Source organism: Aythya marila (assembly GCF_965140915.1).
Source record: "Aythya marila genome assembly, chromosome: 1".
Classification (NCBI taxonomy): domain Eukaryota; kingdom Metazoa; phylum Chordata; class Aves; order Anseriformes; family Anatidae; genus Aythya; species Aythya marila.
Genome location: NC_139042.1, coordinates 63,825,739 through 63,842,216, shown reverse-complemented (window position 1 = coordinate 63,842,216; position 16,478 = coordinate 63,825,739). Strand labels below are relative to the sequence as shown.

Below are 16,478 nucleotides of genomic sequence, written 5' to 3'. Positions count from 1 at the left end.
ACTGTGAGCAAGCTGGGAAAGCATCACAGAGACAGGGCTGCCCCAAGTCCCCACCGGGCAGCAGCCAGTATGGCCACAAGGGCTGTCCTGCTCCTCCCTCTCGAAGCCTTTCTGCTTTGCATCAGACAGTTTTTTTTTTCTCTTTCTCACACAGGTGACTCCCAAACCCAGCAACCGGGGCACCACCTGGGATAGTGTTTTGGAAACTGGGGTCCAGTTCTTACTCTAATAAAAATTTAAATATTTTAGATTGAGTGTTCCCCAGAGCCCATATCCCCATACACCCTGGCAAGTACGCTAGCCAACAGCATTACTACTTTTTTTTTTTTTTTTCTTTTAGTGACTCCAAAGAGTTACTTATGCCTAGAGGGATGGAAAGACACCTGCTCCAGAAAACACAAGAGCTGGGAGGGGGGCACTATGGTGAGAGAAACAGCTAAAGTCTCCCAGGCAGAGGAGGACACCGAGGCCAAATCTCCCTCCCACACCCGACCTGAACTCTGAGAGCATGGGCTAAATGTAAAAGTGCATCCACTGTCAGCATCAGGACTCACATGTGACATGAGGATCTGCTCCTCCAGCACTACCCAGGCCAGATATAAAGCATGTCCAGAAGCACAGGTTCAGGCATGCAAGGAACTCGGTGGATGCGAGCGTGGGTGTTAAGGAATGTAGGCACCTCTGGGGTGAAGGGGCAGGTGAGCGAGGTGTCTGAGGATCTAAAATTTAGACCTCAGCATGTGAAGTGATGGGTCTGCGAGGCACCCAAGTTCCTCAGTGGGATTAAGTCTATAAAGATGATCTAAAAGAAAGTATCTGCTTCCCACCCCAACATGTTCCCGAATCAAAGTTTCAGAGAGTGCCTGTTATTCTACGCGCTTTTCACACACCCATCTCTAATTGCTCTTCTGTGATTAAGGAAAAGTGTTTCATCTGTATATATGAAAAAGGGTGAAAACTCCAGATGAAAAACATAGCGAAGTTCAAGATGACTGTTTATGAACTTTCATCTGTTCGGCAAAAGCGGACATGTCTATGCAGCTAAGCAAAGGTCTGAGCACAACACTTGTTAAATTAATGCAGCTAGCATCAGTAACGATAGGGAAAATACCACAGATAGCAGCTTTGCTCCTGTATGTATTTCTGGAGAACTTGGACTTGAGCTGCTAGTACTGCTTTTGCACTTGTCTGTGCAAGGGGAAAAGCAGATTTTGATTTAACTAATATGTTTTTTTTGCAGCCTGTGCTACAATTTTACCTTTTTTAAAAAAAAAAGTCCAACTCAGACATGGACTCAAGCAACAGCAAAGGAAAGCACAACATCAGCAGTCTGCTAAAAGAAATAGCAAAAACATCCATGACATCAGGACTCAGGAAGCATCCCAAGTCTTTGCACTTAAGTCTTTCCACCAAGCTTGTTTCAAAAGGGATGAGGAGAAATTTCTGAAGGAATAAAACAACTCCAAACACCACACTTCCCACTCATTTTCTTTGCTTCTGTTTTAGAATTCCAGAAGAAAAAGACATACACGCTTACAAGAAACTACTTACTTGATGTGGTAAGCACAGATATTATTCTACCACTTTTTTCTTATTGTCTGTTTTTTTTTTTTTTTAAGAAAAAACTTTGCCATTACTTATATGCATCTCTGAAATTCTTCAGGGATGCTTGTATAATTAGGAAGAATTTACCGAATTAATAAGGCAGAGTACTTTGTAAAAGCATTAAAATAATTTGAGAGGCACACCCAGGCTACGCTGTGAACAATGTGTGGAATTGAGCTAGGCTGTAACATTTTGCTGAGAGTAAGCATTGGCTTTCAGAGCAGACAGTAGTTTTTACCAGGTGTAAGCCCGTCACTTTTCAGTCCCAGCCTCATACAATGATGCTGTACAAAGCCCTTTTAGCCACTACAAACCACAACAAGTTCAAAACCTGACTCATGTCTAGAACTTCGACTGGCTTGCCGTTACCAGCTTAGTCACTGCCAGCAGCCCTACATGAAACTGCTAATCCCGTGGCATCCTCAGCACAGTTCCCTCCTATGGGAAAGCCCTGGTTAGTCAGCCTCGCAGAAAGGTAGGGTATTGTGATATTTCTCTTACCATTGTGCCGCTTTGTTCTTCCTGCATTCCCATCTTAATGACTGCACGAGCTGTTGGCCTTCCACGCTTTCTTTGTGTCTATGTAAATTCACCGTTTGATGCTGCAGAGGCGGAGACGATTTCTAAGTCAAGGGGCAGGTGTGAGTGAAGGGAGCAACCCAACAGCCAAACTATTTGAAAAAGAAACCTTTAATGTCTCATCAGCTCAGCACTTGAAAAAAAAAAAAAAAGCCTTCATAACTTGCCTGGAAAACTGGAAAAACAGGGTGTCTGGCTATAATTTAAGACATTAATAACAAGACGATATTGCAGTTCCCTGACATATTTTGACTTCAGCACAGCAAGAAAATACTATCATAAAACTAGGTCTGGTTATTATTATGTGAAACACTGTCGGTGACAGAGCAATTACAGAAAGTTTGATTTGTTTCTCATTCACTTCAAATTTTGACGTTTTCATTCACATTCAAAATTTTGAGAAAAGAGCAGTGGGTTAAATTTTATGGTGCAATTGAAAAAAAAAGTTGTTCTTTTTCTTTGTTGAACAGACATACTGACAAGTATTTTGGCATGACCAGAAATTGGAGAGTACTTACAGTACAGTACTGGGATGACTTTCCAGACTGACCGTGGGCTTCAGAAGTGTTCAGTTACCACTATGAGCACATCTAAAACTGCACCCTCGGGACCTGACACCCTGATTAGCCAACAAAGTTACAGCAAGAAGTATTTTTCACCTTCAGGCTTGGCGCCTCCTTTCCAGCATAGAAAGCATACACAACGAAGCAAGAACAAATACTCTGTGCCATGATGGAACACAGGGCAATATGAACTGTGTGAATTTCCACAGTCTTATTTTTATTTCTGTGGTCCAGAATAGACTTTCAAACGTTGAGCTAAAGCTTAAGAAGATGAGTGCTTGCTTATTTGGCACCATTCATCTATCTGAAGTTACACGTGTGCTTATAAGCTCTGCCATGTAAGTCATGATACATAGAAAACAGCCATGTAAAGCCTCTGCACATGCATCTTTACATCCATCACAGAGCTCCCAACCAGAAACCAGAAGTCAAAATGTATTTCTTGTGTCCTATTGGACTCATTCTTTCTGCTGAAATAATCAACTTTTGAGACTGTTGCCTCATCTAGAACATTTTACGATGCTAGTAGATGGGTGAATGCAGGCATCCTGCTCTTTATGCCTTCAAAGCTATCACGTAAAGATAACAGTGTTTTCTTTTAATCTTTTTTTCATTACTGAATATTATGCTTACAACAATCCTGCTTTGCTACAGATGGTTTCCTGTTGTTTCTGCCAAATGTGAAATAGCTATAAAACTTGAAAAGGTTTTGATGCTGTCACTGCATGAAAAATTGCATCTACGAGGGAAAATTAAATATGAGCCCTAGCCTTTAATTGCTTTAATCTTACTTGGTAAGTGAACTTTTTTACCCCCACCCCCAACTCAAAGCTTCCGATAACATGACCTGAAGGGAAAAATATAGCTATGTATTTTAGTCAGGTAGAAAGCCTTCATTAACAAAAACAAAAAAGAGGAAGGGGAAGTAGATAATTCTCATGTCCAGACCAACCAAACAGCCACCAACACCAGCTAACAAGAGCAATGCCTTTGGCTCTGCGTCATAAAATATGTAAAGTCATTTCTGTTAAAAGACAGCAAAGTTCCTGTTTACAGTGCTATAATAAGGAGATCTATCATCTTAGCAGACAAATTACTAGAAAATGGCTTACATACTCCCAAGAGAACAGAGCCTTTGCTCCTTGCGTGGGCAAATCTCAGTGAACTCGGTGACAGCTTTGCTTGAATGCAAAAGGAGTAGTAAGAAGCACTTCAAAGAAAAATTGAATTTTATACATTTCTTATTCTATAGGGAAAACTGTTAATGCTCTTTATAGGCATAGATTCAGTGTTGTATGGGAAAAGGACTAGAGCAAAATCTTTTATCAGCAAAGGTGTAGTAGGACAGGCACATTGCTTGCACAAGTGGAACATCACCAACAAATGGGTGAGTGATATGACTGCTCTCAAATATCTGCCGATATTTGACAGGCACCCCATCAACACTCTCATATTCGAGAAAAAAAAAAAAAAAAAGCCAAAACCTGCAAGCATTTAACCACATCCTTCTACCAACAAGGCAAGGCTGTCTTCATTGCCATGGATCTGTCTGTACAAGCACTGAGGGCAGAGGCAAAAAGAGTAAATATAAGAAACCGCTGTCATTTTGAGTCCATTTGTCTGTCTGTTGCTGTGCCTGATATCTTAGGGCTCTGCAGCACAAGAAACAAGTGCTCTGTATTGGAGACTTGGCAGGCACCCATTTCTGCAGGAAGAAAGCATGCAACTGTAGTCTCACCTGACCAAGACATCGGGCTTGAGCTTCACAGCTGCTCAGCCCTCTCCTGTTCCTTCCTGGGGAGGAATCTGGTACCTGTTCACCACAAGAATAGTTTCGCTCACGGTGGAAAGGGAAGCTGGGGGAACCGTCGTTTCTTTTAACCTGTGTTGACTTTCCCTGCTCTGCAGGCTGGAATTGAAAAGCTGAGACAGAGGTGACACTGTGTGCAGGAGAGAGTGGAAAGTGTGTGCCGTCCTCAAGCTGCAGCAAAATGTCTCACCTCCACATGGACGTGCCTCACCCACGTGCTTTATCCCCAAGGGCACCTCTTCAAAGTGCCCCGGGCATTTCCCCACACCGAGGTACTGGCACCAGAGTTATCTGCCTGGCTGTTTAGTTTGACTTCCACTTACGCTAAATTAAAAGCAACTTTATACAAGCTTTGAGCGACCTGCACCCCACAGTGATGGACAACCCTGTAGCTCAGCCCAGCTGTGGTCACCGAGAGGACTGGTGAGCTGGGGGCTGCCAGGGTTCAGGAGCTGCCTGGACCTGTGTGGCCGACGTGCTGGACCTGCTGCCTTCCCTGAGGGATGGAGCCGTCTCTGATGGCTGTTTCCTTGGGCCAAGAAAACATTTGTGGGCAAGAGCCTGCAATTTCTTTTTCGTAGTGTAGCCTGTGTACATCTGGGCCTTCGATGATGGTCGGATACGGGCACGTAGGTCCTAGTTGAAGGGCTACTGATGTTGTTGGAGAGTCTCCTGTTGGCTTCCCTGGGAAGAGGATCAAGCCCCTGCATGTTTGCTTATTTCTTTATTTATCACCAATTTTGCCATTTGGTCACCAGCTGAATTATTTTCACCTTTCACATTCAATTAAATACCACAAAATGCTAGTGCAGGACTTTTCTCACAACCAGCTAGAAACCATGATAGAAAACACAACCCTGCCACATCAGAGACGTTCTTCATATACCGTACGGTATTTGCATCTAGGTTTCCTTGTTGCTAGCCAATGCCATCTGTTATCTGTTTTGGTCTGCTTATGAGAACTGGTAATTTCTGAAAATTGAGAGCAAGGCAAGAACAATGGCTTTTTCCTTTGTATTTTATGTCCCAAAGAAATGAACTGGATCTACACATGCACACAAAAATATACCCCTCCAATTGGCAATATGCTAGCGTATGCTTTTTCTGTATGGAAAATTTAAAGAGACAAGGCCCATCAAGGGGAAATATTTGAGCGTAATGAAATAAATGTGCGCCCCACAATGCTTGGATACTCAGTTCTGCTTTTGTCTCTCTTGGAGGGTGCTGACGCTCAGACTGGCTGATGGATTAAGCAGTGACAGCTGAGATGGTTGCTGCCCTCAGCTGCGCGCTCTGCCCCCTCGCTTGGAAATTACTGCCCTCCTGCCACCGGCACAACTGAACGCTTCGTGAGTCCGATTTCAGACTGCCAGACTTCACGTGAACCTCGGTTCATGCCGGTTCACCAGCCCGTAAACTCCTGCGAAGTGCCGAGCCATGCCGGCCACGCAGGTGAAAGACCAAGAAAAGGAAAAAGGGGTGCCTGGGCCAGCCAGCGGGCAGCAGCCCATGGCACATTCCCTCCTATTTTTGGAAACACAAATGTGCCGAGCTCAGGGGACCCATTGTCACATGCCGCCCCCTGAGCAAAGAAATGGCAAAATGTCAAGTGACAAAAACGAGAACGCGTCCCCAGCCTTTTCTCGGGGTTTTTGGTTTTTCGGTTGGTTGGTTTTTTCGCTCTTTTGCAACTGCATTTCAGGGACAGTATTAAAATGCGCTCAGCACTGACTAAACTCTGTTCCTCTGAGGTCTATTGCATATTTTTGTTAACTCTAAGAGGAGAAGCATTACTTTAGCATGGTAATTTCAAAATCCTGTTGGTTATAGATGGTAAGTTTCAGTCCCGGGTTTGAGGATGCTGCCTGTTTCACAATTCCTGACTGTAGCAGCCTATAAGCCAGCATCAGATAGTTTAACACAGTCTGACATTTTTAGCCTTTCATCTAGTCTGTTCCTCATGTTTTTGCAGTCCCAGTTTTTGTCTTCCAAGATGTGTGATCTGGATGCACAGGGTCTTTTTGTCTCCTTCTTTTCAGTGATGGAAGCCAACTCTGTGAAACCTCAATTTACCGGCTATTAATATGCAGGCATCCTTCCCTTACAGGTCCTTCTGTCAAGCAGTGGAGTGTGTATACAGTTGTGAAGGAAAGAAGGAATATCTCGCAGATATGCATTCTTCTTGTCTGGATAATTCTAAATATTGAATCCTGAACTATTAAAACTGCTCTTGCTTAAGATTAAAAGAAAAATCCTGGTAGTCAATCTGCAGATAATTGTATGCTGCCTAACTGGCACTTCAGTAGTTTTTCTTTGTGATCTATCTGAGGGAGGAGATGGATGCACTGTCAGAATTAAAAGTTCTTTCAGTACGTGGCCATATGTTTCTGCTTTGGTCCCCAGCCTGTTATATTGCTGAACAGAGGATAGAGGCTGGTCTAACAGAGCTTCATATTCAACACAACCTCTAGGGGAGGTGGGAAAAAAAATAGCGAATCTTTCCAGGGCTGCTTCTTACCCTAGAGCTGCCTTGGACCTGGATTCAGCCAAGCTTTGCAACACCATGTCCTGGCCATAAAGCCTAAAGAACCAGAGGCTCATTAACACAATCTGCAGGGGATGTACATCCATCAGCATTTGCACAGCAGAGACAAAGGCAGTGAGGAACTGGAGCTCGTATATCTTTATATGCCAGGTTCCAGCAGGGAAGCAAACCTCTCATTGAAGATTGGTGGGGAAGGGCTGGATGCTGTAGATTTGCAGCTAGGCTGATTTTGGCCTTCAAGATCAAAAGGATCTCAGGTCTACCCGCATTTCAGGATGCCACAAGTGTAGTCAAGCTAAGCATTATAAACTCTTTTTATTTTTCCTCCCCATCTCTCCAGTGGCCACAAACCATATCCAACTAACATTCCCAAACAATGGTTTATGCCACACATGTTTATTATCAGAGCAGCTCTCGAGGACCCTGGATAGTTGTTTCATCAAGAAACCTCCTAACCTTGCGTGCACAGCAAGTCAGGCGAGGCTAAGCACAGACATCACCAACCACTGGAGAAGCTTTTTGTGGTGCAGGGAACAGGGCAACATCAACTTTCTGAAAAAGCCTTTTCACTACAGAACTGACACTGCTCTGACAGTCTCTTCTGCTGTGCAAAATCTTACTAGGCCTCCCCTCCCAAAAAGGAAACGAGCAGAATTTAAAGCAGCAAATCCAAAAAAAAAAAAAAAAAAAAAAGCTCAGCTCTGCAGAACTGAGACTGAAAAAGAATAAATGCCAGAAACTCTATGAAATCCACCAGGGACTTGGCTATTGGTTTTGCAGTGCAGATGGTCAGACGTTAGGGTAATGTGGTAATGTAAAACCTGTTGCTAGATTCATGGTGGATGATTCAGCTCAAGCATTGTGGATTAACTTCATAGAAGACCACTTCTGACAGCTCAAAACCGGCACTTACGGACGTCAGATCAGGAGGATGTGGCCCTGACTCTGTCTCCACAGAGATTTGAAAATCCACTGGCAAAGCTTTAACTTCTTTAAAAGACAATAGCAGATAATGCTTTAAAATAGTCTTTGTTTATCTTTTATTCTTTTGTTTCTAATGGACTCCTTCTGAATTTGAGAATAACATCCTCTCTACTTTTGTTCTGATTTCCATGGTGGGAGGAAACAGAAAGATCTGAGCTACATCAAGTCAAAACAAATGTGTGCAATGTTAGCATGGCTCAAGAAGCAGTGTTTGATCACTAAATGCTGCCATGGAGCCAGCAAGAGCTGGGCACACCAGCCTTGTGGGAGCTCTGCCATTGACTGTGTGGGCCCAGAACCTCTTTTTTTAAATTTTTTTTATAGAATAGGATAAATGATAAATCAAACAAAAGAACAAGTTCCTTGGCCTCCAAGTAGTACTCGGACGTCCTAGTTTTCTGCTGTGTGAACACAGGTTCTTGGCTTTCCGGAAAAAGTATGGCCAAGTACTGTGTCCATATGGTGACCACATGGTCAGGCCAGTAACACTTGTAGAGGTGGACAGTCATAAATGTTGCAATTCCATTATTTTTTATCTACTGTCTAATCCTTTAAAGGGACATATCTCATTGGAATGCACATGACAGGAAAGTGTCTCTGTTTTTGCAAATGTCTCCCTGCCCTAACAACTCACTGGCCAGAACAATTTGTGTATTAGGAAGGAATTGTTTTCCTCACCGACAGCTGCTGCTCCAGAAGGTGAAAAGGGAGACCTGTCATCTTTTGAAAGCATCATAAAAACAAAAAATAAAAAAAAAAACAAAAACTGGTCTTTGAGGGTCAGGAGGACAGCAGAAGAAAACGAAGACCTAATTTGGAGAGCAACACAAAAGAAGAAAACAGATACATTTAACATGAGTGAATTGAAAGGCTGATATACCCCAGCTCTTCACAAACAACTCATGCGGGGTGTGGTCATGCTGGGACCTTCTTGGTTTATTCCGCTATAGGCAGAAGCTCATGTTGCAATTTATCTACCTTTTAGCTGAGAAGAGAAGCGGCATAGATACGATCTGAAACCCAGTTCCATCCTAGCATGGTTAAAGGAAACAACTCTGTTAAGGATACTGGAGGGGAATTCCTCTACTGATGACAACATGAGAAAAGCATTATCTTAATATTCATCTTATCTTCAAAAGCTTATGCTGCTATTTTTTGAAAACTGAGACTTGGACCATTTATCTAGCATGGCTATATGGGTTCAATTAGAAACTGTAGTCAATGTCAAAATATTCCAGTCCTCCAAGAAATGTCATCCTTACACGTAAAGATGCCATGTTTCATGTGAAGCCATTTTCAGAGGAATTCTAAACACCGTTACGGTACAATCACATTCAGCTCAACACTTTCAGTGAGGTGATTTCCACTGCATATGATTCAGTACGATTCCTTGAAAATGACCATTTCACAGTTTGACATGAAAAATTAAACATCACATGTTTTCCATCTAGGTGTAATAGAGAAAAAAATACCTATTTGTGGCAGCAGTTTTCTATAAAAGCCACCTACAAGAGAAAGAGAAGAAAAATAAAAAAATAATAAAAAAAAAGACAAAGAAAGAAAAGGAAAAGGAAAAGGAAAAGGAAAAGGAAAAGGAAAAGGAAAAGGAAAAGGAAAAGGAAAAGGAAAAGGAAAAGGAAAAGGAAAAGGAAAAGAAGCATGTGCTCTTTTTCTGTGCACATTCTCATTCTCATCTGAGCTCTTTGATGAACTCAGACTACATTTTTATGAACACCAACACAATCATGTCATACCATGCAAGCCAAAAGAGCTGGGCCAAGTTTTGGTAACAGTTTTTCTTGTCAGTTATCTCCAGTGGAATTAGGTTCATTGGAGCTTACCTGAAGGAGAAACTGTTCCCACCAGGTGGTGTGGAGCCAATCTGGCTGCTGCTGAAAATAATGTATTTCCTTCATTTGTTTGGTTTTGTTTCATTTCATTTCAAAATTAGTTTCTTATTGGTGTTGCTCTTCAATAGAGGATACTGACACTTTATATTCTTTTCAGTTTCCACTTAGGCATTTATGACAGAAAAGAAGGAAGAACTGAGTAATCCTGAACATAGTCATAGGGTTTGATACCATTTTGCAAAATGACATTGATTTCCTTTTAAAATTCATGATCTCCCATGATTTTTCTCATAGAGATGCCCTAGAGTTCAAACATTTGCCCAAAATGTTTCGAGATCCACCACGCACAATTGCAGCGTACAACATTGTCTCTCTCCTCTTCTGTAGAGGAGCAGCAGCAGTAGCCATAGGCCTCACCTATCCCAACAAACAGCAGCCGTAGGTGTGAAAGCTTTCCTCGTAGCTGGAGGCGTATAAAGTGGTTTTGGGTGGCACCCCAAGCAAGCACTGATCACTAAGCTCCTTGGTACCATTGCACTAGATGCTGAGCTCAGCCTTCATCCCACGGGGAACATATCTGAAGAGCGACCTAATGCCCCTCTGTGTATTGTCTAAAGCACCACAGGTTGTAAAAATGAAAACACACTTTCTCTTGGGCATACAGGCTGCCTTTTTGCTAATCCACAGCATCAGCGCTGTAGTCATGGCAGCAGCAGCTAAAACAACCGGCTCGGTATCAGTACTGGTCGTAAGTCACACAAGGCTCAGGCAGGCTGCTTGGCTCTGCTGCTGGGGTAGGTTTTACAGCCCAGGCTGAGCTCTCTGCTCCCACAGAGGTAGCTAAAATGGGCATTTCAAAGCTGCTTGGGTACCACGAGTACAGTGCACAGTGCTCGGAGCGCATGGCAATGGCACTGCCACCCAGGAGCTCCTGGGAACCCGCTTTCCTCTCCAGACCTCAGCTCCACAGCACTGTTACAGCAAGGCCGAGGAAGCAGGGAAAATAAAAATCAGCATGCTACAAACATGTATTCACATGTACATGCAGTCAGCCTCAGCGCTGCCAACGCTGTGGTAGCTGGTCGTAATTTCCAATGTGCAGTAACAGTCTGAAGTGTGCAGGCAAATTAGTTCGCAGTGTTAACAGGAAACCCCAAACAGCAGCCCCCCTGTCCTCTAGAGAAACGCGTACTGCCACTCAAGTAAAACGATCTGCTGGACCCACTGGCGTTTGTGAACTGGCCAGAATGTCAAAACTTCTCATATTAGATAAATCTAAAGCACATTCAGAGTGAGGAAACTTTTAACGAAAGGCACTACCACGATCTCCAGATATTAACCGAAGATGCTACCAAGACCTCCAGCTACTTTCTGGCACTCACAGAAAAACGCAGCTCTTCAGTTTAATGCCGGGAGCAGAAAAACTCACAAAACAGTAGATCGTGTTCAAACAAAACCTAAACCCGATGTGATTTCCAGCAACAGCCCCCAGTGACAGAGCAGCTCCCACCTCAGAGCTGCCCCAGCTCTGGGGAATGGTGGCAAACGCGCTCAATGCCAGCCTACCTCGCGCAGATGGGGTCACCACCGCCAAATCCCAGAGAGGTCCTCCTGCGGGCACAGGGCTTGAGGTGACCACTTGGATGGGCTCTCACAGGTGCCAAGGCTCGGGCACAGCCAGCGGGCTCGTCCTCTCCTCGCAGAGCTTGTCATGAATGTCCCCAGCTCGATCCCAGGGATCTCCAAACCACCGAAGCCCTCAGCTCTGTCGGCCCGGCGCTGCCTTCGCAGGCTCGGAGGGCTTCCCAAGAACTTCTCCTTTCCTGCTTGCTCTCTGCTGGGGAAGTTTTTGCAAACTGCAAGGAGCGGGAGAGGGCTCCGCTCTCTGAGGAAACTCGCCTACCCCACCTAGAGGTGCAGGACGAGGAGGCGCCGAGCATCCCCTGCCCGCCTGCCTTCCCTCTCTGGCTTTATTTAGATTTTACTTGTGAGTAGCCAAAAAAAGAAAAAAAAAAAAAAAAAAAAAAAAAAGAAATTTCTGCCAGCCTGGACTTGGAAAAGCGAGCGCAGAGCCCGGGATGTGGAGCAAAGGAACATTTCTGGGAATGGAAGGAACGAGGGGGAAATGTGTTGATAGAACTGGCTTCCATCTGCAAATACTGGTACAGCAAAATCAAACTATTCTGCTCAAAACCCTTGGTTTTGAGGGAATTTAGAGTGACTCCCAGAGGTTTCCCTTCCTCACTTTCCTGTCCCGCAGCAACAGGTTTGGGACCCCCAGACTTCCCACAGGACTCCATCACAGGACAGCCTGGGAGACCCCAAGAATCACTGTGTCCCCCTGAGCTGTGGGCAGCTCAGAGCTTTTATACAATTCTAAAATAATGGCATTGATTGAAAATGTCACAGCTACCTTTCTGAACTACTGATTCATTTCTTCCAAAGAAAACCAGAAATATTCTTACAATGTTGAAATTTTCTGTGGGTTGCAAATTCAGGCTGTCAATCAGCTTTGTTTAAGGGAATGCCTGTTATTTCTGCAGAGACTATGTTCCCTACAGTCAGAAAATGAGAAATAGCCTAGATAGATAACATTATTTAACACTGAAGTGAAAATAAGCTTAAAAAAACAAGAACCATCCAACCAAAAAACACCTGCAAATGACTTGAGTGCAACTACTGCAGTTAACTCAGGGGTTGTAAAGGAGAAACACATCAACACTGCAACTATTTTTGTGAGCACCCAATAGCTACTGTGGAAAGCTGACGGTGTTTGGTAGACCAGTGGAAAATATTTCTCAAAGGAAACCTTTCACCAACGCGGGGATACGAGATTCATAAAGTCTGGATTGTAGTACATGCTGTTCTTATAACTACACAGCTGACCTGACTGTCACTATTCTGGTGGGCATTGAAAATCGATGCACTTGTTCTTGTCTAACCTATGTTATGAATCAATAAGCATTCAATTATAATTGGGCATCTTTTCATTTTATTAACTAACTTTATTAATTATTTCATTCAATTTAATGGTTCCAGTTGTCACAGACTGACCTGAGAGCTAAACTGCATGTGGCTTCCTTCTTACCTGAAGGGAATAAAAATCTTATGGATGATATCATGATGACACAGACAGAACATGGCTAAGCCTGGCTGACCTTCCAAGGGGATTGTTTCTCCGAGCAGCAGGTGAATTGTTCCTGGATTTAGTTCCTTGTTAAGATGAGCTTAGATGAGAGGCAAAGATGAATGCAGGAATACCTGAGCAGGGCAGGTTAACTGGAAATGATGCAAAATTAGGAAAAAGGTTGCCTCCCTACAGCCCAAAGGATACATCCTTTCTGGAGAAGAAACAAAAATAGCAGGACCATGAAAACCAGAAGAAGATGTGGAGCAGAAGATAGAAGGAGCATAATAGGTTTTTAGCCCTGTTTCCTCTGGAAATAAGGTTCATGTTCTCAGCATTTGTGTCCTCCTAAAAACTTTTGAAACTACTGACCAACAAAAATATGTCCTCAGAAGTCTGTAACAACAAGCAGCTGGTTAAAGACAGTTGTCCCCAGTTTGTTGCCCAGACTGGGGGAAAGCACCATGTGAGCACACCTTATAAGAAAGCAGAAAATCCACGTGGAGCAAGACCTCACATATTCCCCAGCCACCCAAAAAGCATACAGCTTAGACCACACAAGTCAGTCAACCCACAGGACACAAATCTGTAGGAAATCAGGATTCATTAGTTACAGTACTTCCGTAACAATATGTTTTTCTGTGGATGGTTTATCACATTGGAGTCTGAGAGGCACCAGAGGATTTTATGTTTTATACATTTAGCCTAAATTATGTTAATTTTCATTCTTTTGTTTCTCTCAGGCTTCTAAGCAGAAGGAAATCAAAACCCACAACCACAATGTGCTCTCGGCTGCTTAACAGCCCTGCTGATCTCAGGGCAAGAAGGGTAAAATCCCAGTGTAATGCACATTCCCGGGGTCCTGCCTCTGAGCAGACTCCCTTTGGCTTGGTCTGGAAGTCCACATCCCACTGGGACCCAAAGCCAGCCCAGTGGGCATGCTCAGCAAGGGTGCTGAGTGTGTACCTTTTGCAGTGATGAAGAGCTGTGTGTAAAAAAAGCTCATCTTCTGCTGACTCACTCACAATAGGAAAATGTGTATGAAAGAAAAAGAAAAGCTGCCTTTGACAAAAGGTCTCCAAAATTATAACATTTTTTAAAGCTGTCACACCGATGCCTGGCATCAGGCACTGGGTATCAGGCTGAGAGGATTAAATCCCCCTTTCAGCCCCTGTGACATCCACATGTGTCCTCTTACTCTCTGGAGCACCCAGCTGGAATGGGGGGACTTGCAAGCATAAATGCCAAATAAGTGTATGAGGCCACAAGGAGTGAAGGAAGGGAGGGCTGGTCTGTGATAACCTAAGGGCTCAGCCATCTGGACTGGTGAAACTTCTTACTGCTTACATTTTCTATCAGGCTGAAGGGCTCTGTGGCACGGATATCTGTTGTCACATCAGTGCCCATCCACCCTACCCTCAGTTCTGTCAGAAGCAGCACAAGGGAAGAGCATGTCAGTATAATATTCCTTAGAGTCATTCAGAGGGCCCATATCCTCCAACAAGTCATAGGAGAGGAAAGGGGGGGCATGAAAAATGCCTGCACTACATGTATAAAACAGACAATATTATTGCCTTGTGTTTTGTGCTCCTCAGTACAAGAGCAACGTAGAACTCCTAGAGAAGGTCCAGCACAGAGCCATGAAGATGATTAAGGGATTGGAGTATCTGTCTTATGAGGAAAGAGAAAGTGAGCCGGGCCTGTTTAGCCTAGAGAAGAGGTGACTGAGAGGGGATTTTATCAACCTCTACAAATAACAATGTAAATGGGACAGTGGGACAATGTAAAGAGGATGGGGCCAAATTCTTCTCAGTGGTGGCCAGTAATGGGTCAAGGTATAATGGGTCTAAATTGAACCACAGGAGGTTTCATTGCCATATGAGGAAGAACTTTACAGTTTGAGTGACAGAGCACTGGAACAGGCTGCCCAGAGAGGTTGTGGAGTCTCCTTCTTTGGAGATATTCAAAACCCACCTGGATGCCATCCTGTGTAGTGTGCTCTAGGTGATCCGGCTTGAGGAGAGGGGTTGGACCAGATGATCTCTGGAGGTCCCTTTCAACCTCAACCATTCTGTAATTCTGTGTTCTTCCTGCTGTCACCAACTAAGTAAGGCTGATGAGATTCTCCCTTTTTGTTGCTCCCTCCCCTTTTTCTTCAGGGGCTAGAATCCTCCAGCATCATGGTCCTGGAAGTTCCTTTCTCCTTTTGTAGTAGAAAAACATCTGCTTCATAACTAAAGATGAGCAGTCTAAAAATGATATCTAAAGACACAGAAGTTGTTGTTCACCTTGAGGCAAAATACTGTAAGAAGGAAAAGTAACATAATTGAAGAGAACATCCTAGGAATGAAAATGCAACACTTCTAGGAATGTACTCGATAACAGGCCCCCTTCCCAGAACTTACAGTTATTTCCTCAAAATATAGAGTTGCTTACACACATCTACAAAGGGCTTCCATCTTCCATTAATAGCCCACCTGCTGCAAAAGCCGATCCTGCGGCTGTTAAACTGATGACTATGTGTGAATCTGCTCAAGCAAAACTTCTAACCCTCTTTTTTTTTTTTTTTTTTTTCATTCAAAACCCACCTGGTCACCTCAGTCACCCTTGTTGCAATACTCAGCTCCACTCTCAGCCCTTCTCCCCCACATTTCTTAACTCTGTGTAGTTGGCAAATAGGTTCTGCCCTTAACCAGTTCTCTCTTCTGCCCACAAACCACAGTATTCCCTTTCAGCTGCTCCATTTTTTTTATTAGGTCTGAGAAAATACATGTGGGTTTCAGTCTGTGTAGAGGCTGTCCTGGAAAAGTTTTCTTACAGTCAGACAGGGCTTGGTTTATCCCAAACAACATCTCTCAGACACTCTTCAAATTTTATGGGTTCCTTTTCTCAGTTGACTTATTACAAGATCTCAGCCTTACAGGTCTTTGGGAACTGAAGCTGATGACTAATAGTCACAAAATTCTAGGAAACATTTGGAGACCTTCTTCAAAGTCATTAGGCAGACTCTTCCAGTCTTAAACAAACAACACTTTTCTAACTTTCAGAATTGCATCTTTCTACAAGGAAGGCAACAAGCATCTGAAAATTATGAAGCAATTAGCTTAGCTCCAACACCAACAGTAACCATGCTGTTGTTTGTAACACATATTTGAAATAATTAACATCATATTTCTGTGCCTTCTAGAATGTATGTAATTTACAAATGTATTAATCGTGACTACTTTCCTAGAATGAAGACCTCGTAGCAACAACTGTAGGAATAGTTAAACAGAAACCAAATACAAACTGCACTTCACAGTATCGCTGAGAGAGAACACTTTATGTGTTACAGGAGATTTTCTGCACCTCCTTTCAAAAACTCAGATGGCTTTGGGGAAAACAGAAGAATGATCCAAGGACAACCCTTTTTCAA

At 43.5% G+C, this 16,478-nt stretch overlaps 1 protein-coding gene across 2 annotated transcripts in view; it reads right to left on the bottom strand.

Moving 5' to 3' along the window:
- Nucleotides 1-11,736, bottom strand: part of EDAR (ectodysplasin A receptor) — a 70,110-nt gene extending 58,374 nt beyond the window's left edge. For both annotated transcript variants that reach the window (XM_082776040.1, XM_082776041.1), the window contains exon 1: nt 11,503-11,736. The gene's annotated coding sequence lies outside the window, so the exon portion shown is untranslated. The remainder of the gene's footprint in view (nt 1-11,502) is intronic.
- Nucleotides 11,737-16,478: the final 4,742 nt, after the last annotated feature.